This window comes from Saimiri boliviensis, chromosome X (assembly GCF_048565385.1).
Source record: "Saimiri boliviensis isolate mSaiBol1 chromosome X, mSaiBol1.pri, whole genome shotgun sequence".
In the NCBI taxonomy this organism is placed as follows: Eukaryota; Metazoa; Chordata; class Mammalia; order Primates; family Cebidae; genus Saimiri; species Saimiri boliviensis.
In genome coordinates this window covers 48,670,095-48,682,468 of record NC_133470.1, presented here as the reverse complement: position 1 = coordinate 48,682,468, position 12,374 = coordinate 48,670,095, and the positions used below count along the sequence as shown (strand labels likewise).

At 47.3% G+C, this 12,374-nt stretch overlaps 1 protein-coding gene across 3 annotated transcripts in view; it reads left to right on the top strand.

Annotated features, from left to right (window-relative positions):
- Positions 1 to 12,374, top strand: part of IQSEC2 (IQ motif and Sec7 domain ArfGEF 2) — an 87,888-nt gene that overhangs the window by 17,357 nt on the left and 58,157 nt on the right. The gene's annotated exons all lie outside the window — the stretch shown is intronic.

Sequence of the window (12,374 nt, the reverse complement as noted above, 5' to 3'; positions counted from 1 at the left end):
TAGGTCTGATTCTTGGCTTCCTTAGAAAGGAGTCTTCCTCTCTACCTGAATCATCTTTCAAAAGGTTTTCACTTTCGCTTTTTTGTTTTGAGACGGAATTTCGCTCTTTCACCCAGGCTGGAGTCAAGTGCCACGATCTGGGCTCCCTGCAACCTCTGCCCCCCAGGTTCAAGTGATTTTCCTGCCTCAGTTTCCTGTAGCTGGGATTATAGGTGCCCACCATCACCCCAGCTAATTTTTGTATTTTTAGTACACACAGGGTTTCACCATGTTGGCCACAGCCCCACTCATTCCTCAAGCCACTCCGCTTCCTTCCTAACCCTACACTCAAGTTGTACTGAACTATGTAGAGTTTCCTAAGCATGTCAGGCTTCTTCATGCTTCCATGCCTTTATTCTGGCTGTTCCTATGGCTAAATGCCATTGTTGGTTTTTTGGAGATGGAGTCTCACTCTGTTGCCTAGGCTGGAGTGCAATGATGTGATCACGGCTCACTGCAGCCTCATCCTCCTGGGCTCAAGTGATCCTCCCATTCCAGCCTTCTGAGTAGTTGGGACCACAGGCATGGACCACCACACCTGGCTAATTTTTTGACTTTTTGTAGGGACAGAGTGTCCCTATGTTGTCCAGGCTTGTCTCAAACTGTTAGGCTGAGACAATCTTCCTGCCTCAGCCTCTGGAGTAGCTGGGACTACAAGTGCACACCATCATGCCCGTCTAATTTTTGTATTTTTGTAGAGACAGAGTTTTACTATGTTGCCCAGGCTGGTCTCCACCTGGGCTCAAGCAATCTTTCACTTTAGCCTCCTGAGTAGCTGGGACTAAAGGCACACACTAATAAGCCTGGCCAATTTTTAGTTTTTTGTAGAGATGGGATCTCCCTGTGTTGCCCAGGCTGTTCTCAGACTCATGGGTTCAAGCAATTCTCCCACCTCAACCTCCTAAAGTGCTAGGATTATAGGCATGAGCCACTGTGCCTGGCCCCAATGCCTTTTTACCCTTGTCTATGTGGAAGATAACTACTTAACTTTTTTTTTTTTTTTTTGACATAGGGTTGTGCTCTGTTGCCCATGCTGGAACGCAGTAGCATGATCATAGCTCATTAAAGCCTCAAATTCCTGGGCTCAAGTGATCCCCCTGTCTCAGCCTCCCTCGTAGCTGAGGGAGGCCTAGAGACTCATTTCTCTCTGTTGCCACCGTGCCTGGCTAACTATTCAAATTTGAAGAACATCTAAGTACCTCACACTATTCCAGGCACTTGGAAACAGTGAGCAAAATAGACAAAACCTCTGCCCTATGGAGCTGAGATTCTAGTGTATGGATGTCTGGGAGGGGCATGGAAAAGAAACAAATAAACAAGAAGACACACAATATGTCAAATAGTGATAAGAGCTATGGGAGAAAAATAAAGCTGCATGGGCCTGGGGGGTGCAGAAGGCACACTCAACAGCACCACAGCCAGTGTTTGCACAACTAATATTATTATTATTATTATTATTATTATTATTATTATTATTTTTGAGATGCAGTCTCTGTCGCCCAGGCTGGAGTGCAGTGGCACTGGATCCTCCGCCTCCCAGTTTCAAGTGATTCTCTTGCCTCAGCCTCCCAAGTAGCTGGGACTACAGGTGCGCGCCACTACTGGCTAATTTTTGTATTTTTAGTAGGGACGGGGTTTCACCATATTGGCCAGGCTGGTCTCAAACTCCTGACCTCGTGATCTACCCACCTCGGCCTCCCAAAGTTATTGGGATTACAGGCGTGAGCTACCACGCTCAGCACACAACCATTATTAAGCAGCATTTTCTCATTTAAGCATTTCCAGTGTTACCACATATTCTTTATAACCATAATCCTCGCAACAACCCTATCATATTAGTGCTGTAATTATCTCCATTACATTGATGAAGAAACTGAAACTTAGGGTTGTAAATTGCATAGCTAGGAGAGGCAGAGCTGGGGACCCAAATCCAGGCCTGTCTGACCCAAAGCTTGGACTCATAACTACTTCATTCTACAAACCTCAACACAATTCTCTGGAGACAGACTTATGCCTATTTTACAGTTGGAGAAACTGAGTTCCGAGAGAAGAATGGATTCATCCATGGGTTGCACAGCAAGTGAATGGATTTGAACCCAGATCTGTGAAGGCTAGGGCCTCCTACAAACCCTGAGGCCTAAGGCTCTATAGATTTGCCTGCCTCTACATTTCTAGGGCCCAAGCAAGTTATCGGTTGAAGCCCTTGGGCCTCCATGCTTCTCTTCCCTCCTGTAGTCCATATGGAACCTTGGCATATGTAGATAACCCAACCCACATGTCCAAGCCCTGTCTATCTCCCCTTCACCTTAGGCCACTCGGGCCTGGATAATAAGACCGTACAATTCCTGAAAGTAAGCCCAAGAAATTTAGGCAGGAAATTCCAAGGTCCTTGGTGCTTGAAGCGCAGCCTAGAAGGGACAGGGCCAAAGATCCTGATGGGTCCCGATGGCCTTATAGACCTTTTGCCTGATGGGAAATGGCCCCTAAAGTGTGGGCCCTGGTGTAGGGCCTTCTGTTTATCAGTACGACCCATGAGACTGTGATTTGTAATAGGCCACCCTCCAAGATCCTTCTCCTTTGGCTTCCTGAGCTAGGTCCTGCTTTGCAGGGAAGGGAACAGGGGGTGTTCCACGGGCCTGAGACTTCAGAGGCTCTGGCAGGTGAAGAATGGAGCCTTCCCAGCAAGTACTGGTGGACATGTGCACTGATTCTTAGGCCCCCCTTCACAGTATTTTGTTCCCAGTACTCTCAGGCTACTTATCCAATTTAATTTCTTAGTAGCTTTTAAAAAAATTATACTTTCAATGCATTTTTTAATTAGGAAATTCAGAAAAACTAGGAAAAGTAGAAAACATTACACATAATTACAGCACCAAGAGGCAGCCACTCTGAGCATTCGGTATATTTCCCTTGTTCTCTGCATTTTTTTCATGTAGTTGAAATGCTTTTACACATACAATTTTTTTCTTGATTTTTCCATTTGAGCATTTCCCAATGTCATTGCATATTCTTCATAACCATCAATTATAGTGGCAACTGACATAACACGATGGGTTTAACCATCCTCTTAATGTAGGGCGTAGAAACTGCGCCCATTTTTTCACTGGTTTAAATCATGCTGCAAGAGGGTTCCTTGCACACATGGCATTAAAGGAACTTAGAGCTTTTAGGGAAGTGATCTTATATAGGGACAATCGTATTCAGCTTATTTCCCTTTCTAGATGGTCCCTCTAGCTAGGTCCAGTTCATTTCTTTAGCCATTCAGTTATTCATTAATTTCATCACCACGTATTTACTCCATACACCTGGGAACCAGAGTCTGAGATCTGGGGGTTCAGGGAGGAATGAGACAGAGCCCCCGACTACCAGGAACTCCCAGTCACTGGGAGAGTCAGCCATGGAAATAGACAATTTCAGAACAGTTTGATCAGGGCTGTGATGGAGGCAAGAAAAGGATATTAGCCGGGCGCGGTGGCTCAAGCCTGTAATCCCAGCACTTTGGGAGGCTGAGGCGGGTGGATCACAAGGTCGAGAGATCGAGACCAACCTGGTCAACATGGTGAAACCCCGTCTCTACTAAAAATACAAAAAAATTAGCTGAGCATGGTGGCACGTGCCTGTAATCCCAGCTACTCAGGAGGCTGAGGCAGGAGAATTGCCTGAACCCAGGAGGCGGAGGTTGCGGTGAGCCGAGATCGCGCCATTGCACTCCAGCCTGGGTAACAAGAGTGAAACTCCGTCTCAAAAAAAAAAAAAAAAAAAGAAAAGAAAAGGATATTGTGGGAGAACAGAGGAGGGCTCCTAACCCAGCCTAGGGGTGTGAAGATATGCTTCCTGGAAGAGGTGATACCTAAATGAGTCATGGAGGATGAATAGGAGTTGGCTGGAATAAGAAAGGGAGCTTCCTGTTAAACACAATGAGTTGAATAAACTTATTTCTCTCTGTTGCTTTCCGAAATCTCATTAAAATATGAAAAAAGGAATAAAAAAGATAGAAACACATAAGGTCTGGGATACTGACCAGAAGTAAACTATGCTACTTAGAGAATCCCAGTGGTGCTCAGGATTGAGAGGTAGTCAAGGTACATCCTCAGAAGGCAGGATGAAGTATGGACCTAAGAACGGGCATGTTGAAAGACTTCTCTGCCTGGGCACAGTGGCTCATGCCTGTAATTCCCCCTACTCTGGGGGGTTTGAGGTGGGAGGATCGCTTGAGCTGAGGAGTTTGAGACCAGCCTGAGTGACATAGTAAAACCCTGTCTCCAAACACACACATACGCAGACACACACACAGAAACAAAAAGATTGCCTGGGTGTAGTGGCATGTACCTGTGGTTCCAGCTACTCAGGAAGCTGAGGTGGGAGGATCGCCTGAGCCCAGGAGGTCAAGGCTGTAAGCTATGCTCACACTTCTGCACTCGAGTCTGGGCAACAGAGAGAGGCGTTGTCTTTTTTTAAAAAAAAAAAAAAAAAAAAAAAAAGGTATTTTATTTTTGGTCCTTCCCCAACCCCATCCAAACAATGAGACCCCCCGCTCCCAGCTGCCTCCCTGTACAATGGAGTGAAACAGGGCTGCAGGCAAAGGGATCTGCAACCTAAAACAGTGGAACCCCCACTTCCTTTCACTTAAAACAGCGGGACTGCAATCTCCTTCCACTCTCCTACTTCTAGGACACCAAAGTCAGGTACACACATAAGATCAAAGAATTCTTCTCTGGGGAAACGGAAAGGCCCTAGAAAAAAAGGCCCCCAAAAGCTGACATTTGGAAGTCTTCTAGCAAAAGAACAGGCTTTCGGCCTAGTGATTCGGTAGTGAAGCCCACCACCTGGCAACCCCCACCTACACACAGAGCTTCCAAGCAGCTTGGTAGTGTCATGGGAACTAATCTTCAAGTATCACCAAGGAGCCAAGTATCAGCCAAGGACCCTTAAGATAGGTTTATTTTATTTTATTTATTTATTTATTTATTTATTTTGAGATGGAGTCTTGCTCTATCACCCAGCCTGGAGTGCAGTGATGCGATCTCGGCTCACTGCCACCTCTGCCTTCCCAGTTCAAGCGATTCTTCTGCCTCAGCCTCCTGAGTAGCTGGGATTACAGGCATGCACCATCACACCAGGATAATTTTTGTATTTTTTTTAGTAGAGAAGGGGTTTCACCATGTTTGTCAGGCTGGTCTTGAACTCCTGACCTCATGATCTGCCCACCTCAGGCTCCCAAAGTGCTGGGATTACAGGCGTGAGCCACCGCGCCTGGCCTATTTTTTATTTTTTTGAGATGGAGTTTTACTCTTGTTGCCCAGGCTGGAGTTCAGTGGCACGATTTCGGCTCACTGCAACCAGCCACCATGCCTGGTGAAGATAGGTATGTTTTATTTTATGTAAACTAAACGTCAGTAAACAGTTATGGTGGTTTATGCCTGTAATTCCAGTACTTTGATGGGGCTGAGGTGGGAGGCTCACTTAAGCCCAGGAATCTTGAGAGCAGCCTGGGCAACATAGGAACATAGCAAGACCTTGTCTCTAAACAAAACAAAACAAAACAAGACAAAACAGAAAAAAAAAAAAAAAAGAGAGAGAGAGAGAGAGAAATAAATAAATAAAAGAAATAAACCTCAGCATATTTTTCAAAACCCCAAGCTCTTGGTAGCCAGAAACAATCAGTTTTTTTTTTTTTTTTTTTTTTTTTGAGACGGAGTTTCGCTCTTGTTACCCAGGCTGGAGTGCAATGGCGCGATCCTGGCTCACCGCAACCTCCGCCTCCTGGGTTCAGGCAATTCTCCTGCCTCAGCCTCCTGAGTAGCTGGGATTACAGGCACGCGCCACCATGCCCAGCTAATTTTTTGTATTTTTAGTAGAGACGGGGTTTCACCATGTTGACCAGGATGGTCTCGATCTCTTGAACTTGTGATCCGCCCGTCTCGGCCTCCCAAAGTGCTGGGATTATAGGCGTGAGCCGCCGCTCCCGGCCCAATGATCAGATAGTTTAAGGCTATTTGAGGAAACCCATCAATTTGGAAGACAGATTGAAAAAGCAAACAAACAAATGTTAAAAAAAGGGAGAAAAAGAAACCTGGCCAATTAAAAATAGTGAGAGCCAAAATAAAAACTTCAGTAGAAGGATTAGAAAATAAAAGGTGAAGAGATATCCGAGGAAGCAGAGTAACAAGACAAAGAACGGACAACAGAAGAGAAAAGATGAGAAAATTGGGGGATCAATTGAGGAACTCCAACAGCCAACAATAGGAGTTCCAGAAATAGAGAATGGTAGAAACAGCAGGAAGGAAATTCTCAAAGACATAATACAAGAACATTTCCTAGAACTGAAGGAATGAAAAACTCCTGCTGAGTACCCAGAAAGATAAATGATAAAAAGACCCATGCCAAGATATGGCACTGTGGTATTTCAGAATACCAGGGATTAAAGGGAAGATTCTAAAAGCTTCCAGAGAAGAAACATCATAGACAAAGAATCAAGAAAAGGAATTGCGTTGGACTTATCAACAGCAACACAGGAAGCAAGGATGTGATGGAGGAGAGTTCCTAGTATTCTGAGGGAAAGGGCTTCCCGAGAAAGGAGGCATAGGACATAAAACCTTTAGATCTTATATAGCCTCATTTCTTTCCAGCAAAATGTGGGCATAAACTCTGAAAAAAAAAAAAAAAAAAAAAAAAAAAAAGCCACGGAATCTAGGAAACAGGAAGTCCAATGCAAAGGAGAAGTGAAGGGAATTCCTGCATGATGGAAAAGAGAGAGGTTCTTAGGGCAACATCTGGGCAGGCCTAGAGAGCAGCCAGTCTAGATTGCAGCGGGAAGATGAGTGTTTTTAAGGGAAACAAATAATCTGATGGATTACCTGATATGTCAGAGCATATTGAGAGGACGACTATGCTTCTGACAGTTTGGGGAGAATTGATCATTTGTATGAAGAGAACTAAGCTCACAAAAAGATAATGGATAGTAACCAGCCTGGGTACAGTGGCTCATGCCTGTAATCCCAGCACTTTGGGAGGCTGAGGTAGGTGAATCTCTTGAGCCCAGGAGTTCGAGACCAGCCTGGGCAACATGGTGAAACCCCTTATCTACAAAAAAACACAAACATTCACTAGGTGTAGCAGTGCGTGCTTGTAGTTCCATCTACTTGGGAGGCTGAGGCAGGATTGCTTGAGCCCGGAAGTTTGCAGCCAGCCTGGGCAATGTAGTGAGACCCTGTATCTATTTTTAAAAAATGGTTGGGCGTGGTGGCCCACACCTGTAATCTCAGCACTTAGGTAGACTGAAGTGGGCAGATCACTTGAGGTCAAGAATTTGAAACCAGCCTGATCAACATGGTGAAGCCATGACTTAACACACACGCACAAAAAAAATACAAAATTCACCATTGTAGCAGTATGACTGGGCTATAAAAAAATAAAAAAATACAAAAAATACAAAAATTAGCCAGACACGGTGGCACACACCTATAATCCCAGCTGCTCAGCAGACTGAGGCAGAAGAATCGCTTGAACCCAGGAGACAGAGGTTGCAGTGAGCCGAGATTGTGCCATTGCACTCCAGCCTGGTGACAGAGTGAGGCTCCATCTCAAAAAAAAAAAAAAAAAAGTTCCTTTAGCAGTCAAGCGGAGAGAGGAGCTGTCCACAAAGACATTTGCAGTTAGGTGTAAGGTGATATTCCAGAGAGAAGGTGCGAGGCTCTCCGCTTTTGGGCCCAGAAATCATGCTGGGCCAGGGTACCTGCCTCTTTTTCCTCAGGACACTCCTGGGAGGAGCGCTGTTCGTAGTTGCCCTTCAAGTTTCATTCTTAAAACAAATCTACTTCTGTTGCTGTCCAGTCTCCTTTCTGTGGGAGACATGATCTTTTAGGCATGCTGTTCAGATTCTGGCTCAAGGACAAGTCTGTGATCATTCAGGTTCCTCTGCATATCTCATTTCTGATGCATTCTGTATTTCTTTAATTAGTTTTGCTTTCAGGGACAACCTTCTTGATCTAATTTCAGGTTCCTGGGAAGAGACACCATATTGTTCCCCAGTTACTGCTTATGGATGGCTTGGAGGATGGCAGGGAATCTAGTGAAGAGGCAGGGGCAGGAACTCCGACACAGCAACTCTAAGGCCTCCGCTCTTTTCGGTCGTTCTGCTCTGTCTTCCCCATAAGTCCCCAAAAGGTTCAGGAACTTTCGATATTCTGCCATTTGTTCTCCTATCTTCCAGATTGCTTCTTGTACCTCGAAAAAGCAACATTAAAGTCCCTGGTCAGATGACGTGCCTGTTTTTGATTCAGAAAGTATGGTCACTATCCTCAAAGCTCCAATAAGTTACTGTTTATTGGCCATCACTGCTGAGCATGGGAGTGGGCATATCCAAATCTCTTGAGAATCCTGGGACATAAATAGCCTTTCGTTAAGAGAAGGCTGACCAGGCGCGGTGGCTCACGCCTGTAATCCCAGCACTTTGGGAGCCTGAGGCGGGCGGACCACTTGAAGTTAGGAGTTTGAGATCAGCCTGGCCAACATGGCGAAACCCCGTCTCTACTAAAAAGACAAAAATTAGCTGGGCGTGATGGCAGGCACCTGTAATCCCAGCTAGTTAGGAGGCTGAGGTAGGAGAATTGCTTGAACCTGGGAGGCAGAGGCTGCAGTGAGCTGAGGTTACGCCACTGTACTCCAGCCTGGGCAAAAGAGAGAGACTCTGTCTCAAAAAAATAAATAAATAGAAATAAAAATAAATAAAATAAAGAGAAGCTTGTGGGGAGTAACAGGTCTCCTCTACTGACATGGATTGGTGAAGCAGGAGCTAGCACTTGGGTCTACTGCTTCTCCATGTAGACAGCAGAATCTATTGATAAAAGAGAGAAACTTTGGGGTTCTGAAGAAATAGATTTTTTTTTTTTGAGACAAAGTCTTACTCTGCTGCCCAGGCTGGAGTGCAATGGCACAATCTTGGATCACTGCAACCTCTGCCTCCCGGGTTCAAGCAATTCTTCTGCGTCAGCCTCCCGAGTAGCTGAGATTACAGGCAAGCGCCACCACACCCGGCTAATTTTTTATTTTTAGTAGAGACGGGGTTTCACCATGTTGGCCAGGCTGGTCTCGAACCCCTGACCTCAGGTGATCCACCCGCCTTGGCCTCCCAAAGTGCTGGGATTACAGGCATGAGCCACCGCGCCCGGCAGAAATAGAATGTTTTAAGGCCTAAAGATTGCTTGGAATTCAACTAACACAGCTCCATCATTTTACAGGTGAAGAACCAAGGTCCAGAGGGAAGTGACTTGTCATGCTGCCAATTAGGGAGTGAGCCGTAATAGAACCCAGCATTCTTTCTACCCGTCTGTACTGCCTACCAAAAGAATGATGGCCCAGCTTCCTGACCATTGGGCAGGACAGGAGCCTCTAAGGAGTTGTAGGATATCACAGCACTGATGATTGTTGTCTATACAAAATGAATAATATGCTAAATGCATGAAGGGTGATGGACCCTGGGGTGAGCTGCACCCCCACATTGAGAGTCAGATGATGCTGTGTACCCTCAAGCTAGTAAGAATCAGTCCATGGCGAGGGGAATTGGCGAATTCCCTCTGCAGCATGACTTGGAGCTCTTTTGTTTTCCTTTGCTGCCATCTTGAGGCCTGTCACATATCACACAGAAATACTTTTGGAGCAGAGGTAAATTTCTCATCATCTCTCAGATGAAAGAGCCCTGGAGAGGAAAGGTGTGTTGGTATCTGTCTGGCTTGATACTGAGGAATGAAGATAAGGGAACGCACCATCACAGTGCGTAGGTGCTCGGCACTGAGCTTCTGGTACAGTGGAGCGTCGTGGTAAGCACATGAGCTTTGGGGTTCACTCAGCTCCTCCGCTTGTGTGACCTCGGGCAAATCATTTCGAGCTCTCTGAGTCTCAGTTTCATCATCTTAAAAATTGAATGAATAATCCCACTTTGCAGGCTCAAAGGAGATATTGTACAAAAAGAGGCTATCACTGTGCCTGGTACATAGTAGGTACTCATAGTGTGTTCACAGTGGTGGGGGGAGGTGATTAGATGTGTTGCTTAAACGCTTGGGGAGGTTGGGGCAAGTGGCCACTCCATGAGCTCCTTGAGAGGTTGTATTCCCAGGGCAGGGCGTTGTAGACAGTGGACTGAATACATGTGTGCTGCGTTTGGGGGTAGGTGGGTGGTGAAGAGATTGGCCTGTCTAGAGCAGAGAGTTAGTGCTCAGTTCTGTAGGCATCTGGGGAGTCATTGAAGCCAGGCCCCTCAGGCCTGGTACCTGAGAATAATTGGGCCAGGCCTCAGAAGCAATCTTGTTGTTGCAGAGGGAGATGGAAAGTTTTTGTTTTTTTTTTTTTTTGAGACGGAGTTTCGCTCTTGTTACCCAGGCTGGAGTGCAATGGCACGATCTCGGCTCACCGCAACCTCCGCCTCCTGGGTTCAGGCAATTCTCCTGCCTCAGCCTCCTGAGTAGCTGGGATTACAGGCACGCGCCACCATGCCCAGCTAATTTTTTGTATTTTTAGTAGAGACGGGGTTTCACCATGTTGACCGGGATGGTCTCGATCTCTTGACCTCGTGATCCACCCGCCTCGGCCTCCCAGAGTGCTGGGATTACAGGCTTGAGCCACCGCGCCCGGCCGGAAAGTTTTAATAAATGTGACAAGGCGTGCTGTGGCCCTGGTGCTCTGTTCCTCCAGGAGGTGAGAAGGCTAAGGGTTGCTGCTACTGGCATCTGCTGAGCACTTACCATGTGCCAGGCACTGTGCTAGGCTGAGCCTCACAGCCACACCCCATAAAGGGAGGGATTCTCACCAGCTCACCCCCAAAGCCCCGTTTTACAAGGCAAAGCACGGATACTCAGCATAGTGAAGTACCTTCGCTACGATTCCATGGTTTGTCAGTACTGGAACCGGGAGGGCTGTGGTCACAGCACCCTGATGCCTGCCTGCCCCACCTCGCCAGCGAGGTCTCCTTTCACTCTTTCAACAAATGCCCCCGTCTGAGGCCCACCTCCTCCTCTCCCTGTGTGTCCCTCTGTCATTTAGCGCTTAGCATAGATGGACACTCCCCTCAGTAAGGCCACATCTTGGCTCTCTTAGCTGAGGACAGAGCCTGTTCTATGTTCATCTCTGTCTCCTTTGCAGCATAAGGGAGGGAGGGAGGGCTGGGGTGAAGATGGAGGAAGATGACAAAGAAGGAAGGGGAAGTCTGTGTCCCACATGCTCCCCTCCTTTTTTTTTTTTTTTTTGAGAGGGAGTCTTGCTTCTTTACCCAGGCTGGAGCGCAGTGGCACAATCTCAGCACCTCTCTGTAACCTCCGCCTCCCAGGTTCAAGCGATTCTCTGCCTCAGCCTCCCAAGTAGCCGGGATTACAGGCGCACGCCACCACGGCCAGCTAATTTTTTTATTTTAGTAGAGATGAGGTTTCACCCATCTTGGCCAGGCTGCTCTTGAACTCCTGAGCTCGTGATCCATCCGCCTCGGCCTCCCAAAGTGCTGGGATTCCAGGCGTGAGCCGCCGCGCCCAGCCATGCTTCCACTTTCAACTTCCATGGTCCTCCTCTGCCCCACTGTCGTGACCCTCCCTCCTTTACACACACAGACACACACACATGCGTGCATACACATGTGTGAGCGTGCACTGGCGTATACACTCTCACATTCTCTTTAGGAAGGAGTAATGGGAGGGGAAGGGTGTGGTTCAGATTTCACTCGTTTCACTCGTTTCCCTGGTTCCCTCAGTGATGTCCCTAACTCCATTCTCTCCTCTCGCCTTCTTTTGCCTCTGAAGTGGCCTCACAATGAGAAAAGCAGTGTAGTAGAAAGGAGCCCAGCAGCTGACTCATTTATCCTCTCAGCCTCGTTCTCTTCATCTGGAAAATAAGCAGGTTGGAGCAGGCAGTTGGCAAAGCCTCCTCTATGGTGTTAATAATACCTGGCATTTGCCTACCGGGTTCCAAAGGGCTTAATTATCCCAACAGCCCCGTGAGGATCGGCCTCGTGTCACAAATGGGGAGAGACTGAGGCTCAGACTCAGAGAGGTGAAGTGGCTTGCCCAGGTCATGGGGCTGGTAAGTGACAGAGCCAATATTTGAGCCTAGGTCTTTCTGTGTTTCAAGCTCGGGCTTCGCCCTTGCTCACGGCTGCTGGCTGCCTCGAGGAAAGCCACACTCCTCACTGCAATCCACTAGGCTCCACATGGTTGGTTCCTGGTGGCTCTTTGACCTCACCTCCGACCACTCCCCACCTTGCTCACTGCACCCCAGCACCACCGTCTTCCTCTCCATCCCGCCAACTGGCGAGGCACTCTGCCGTCTCCCGGCCTTGCACTTGCTTCTCTTCG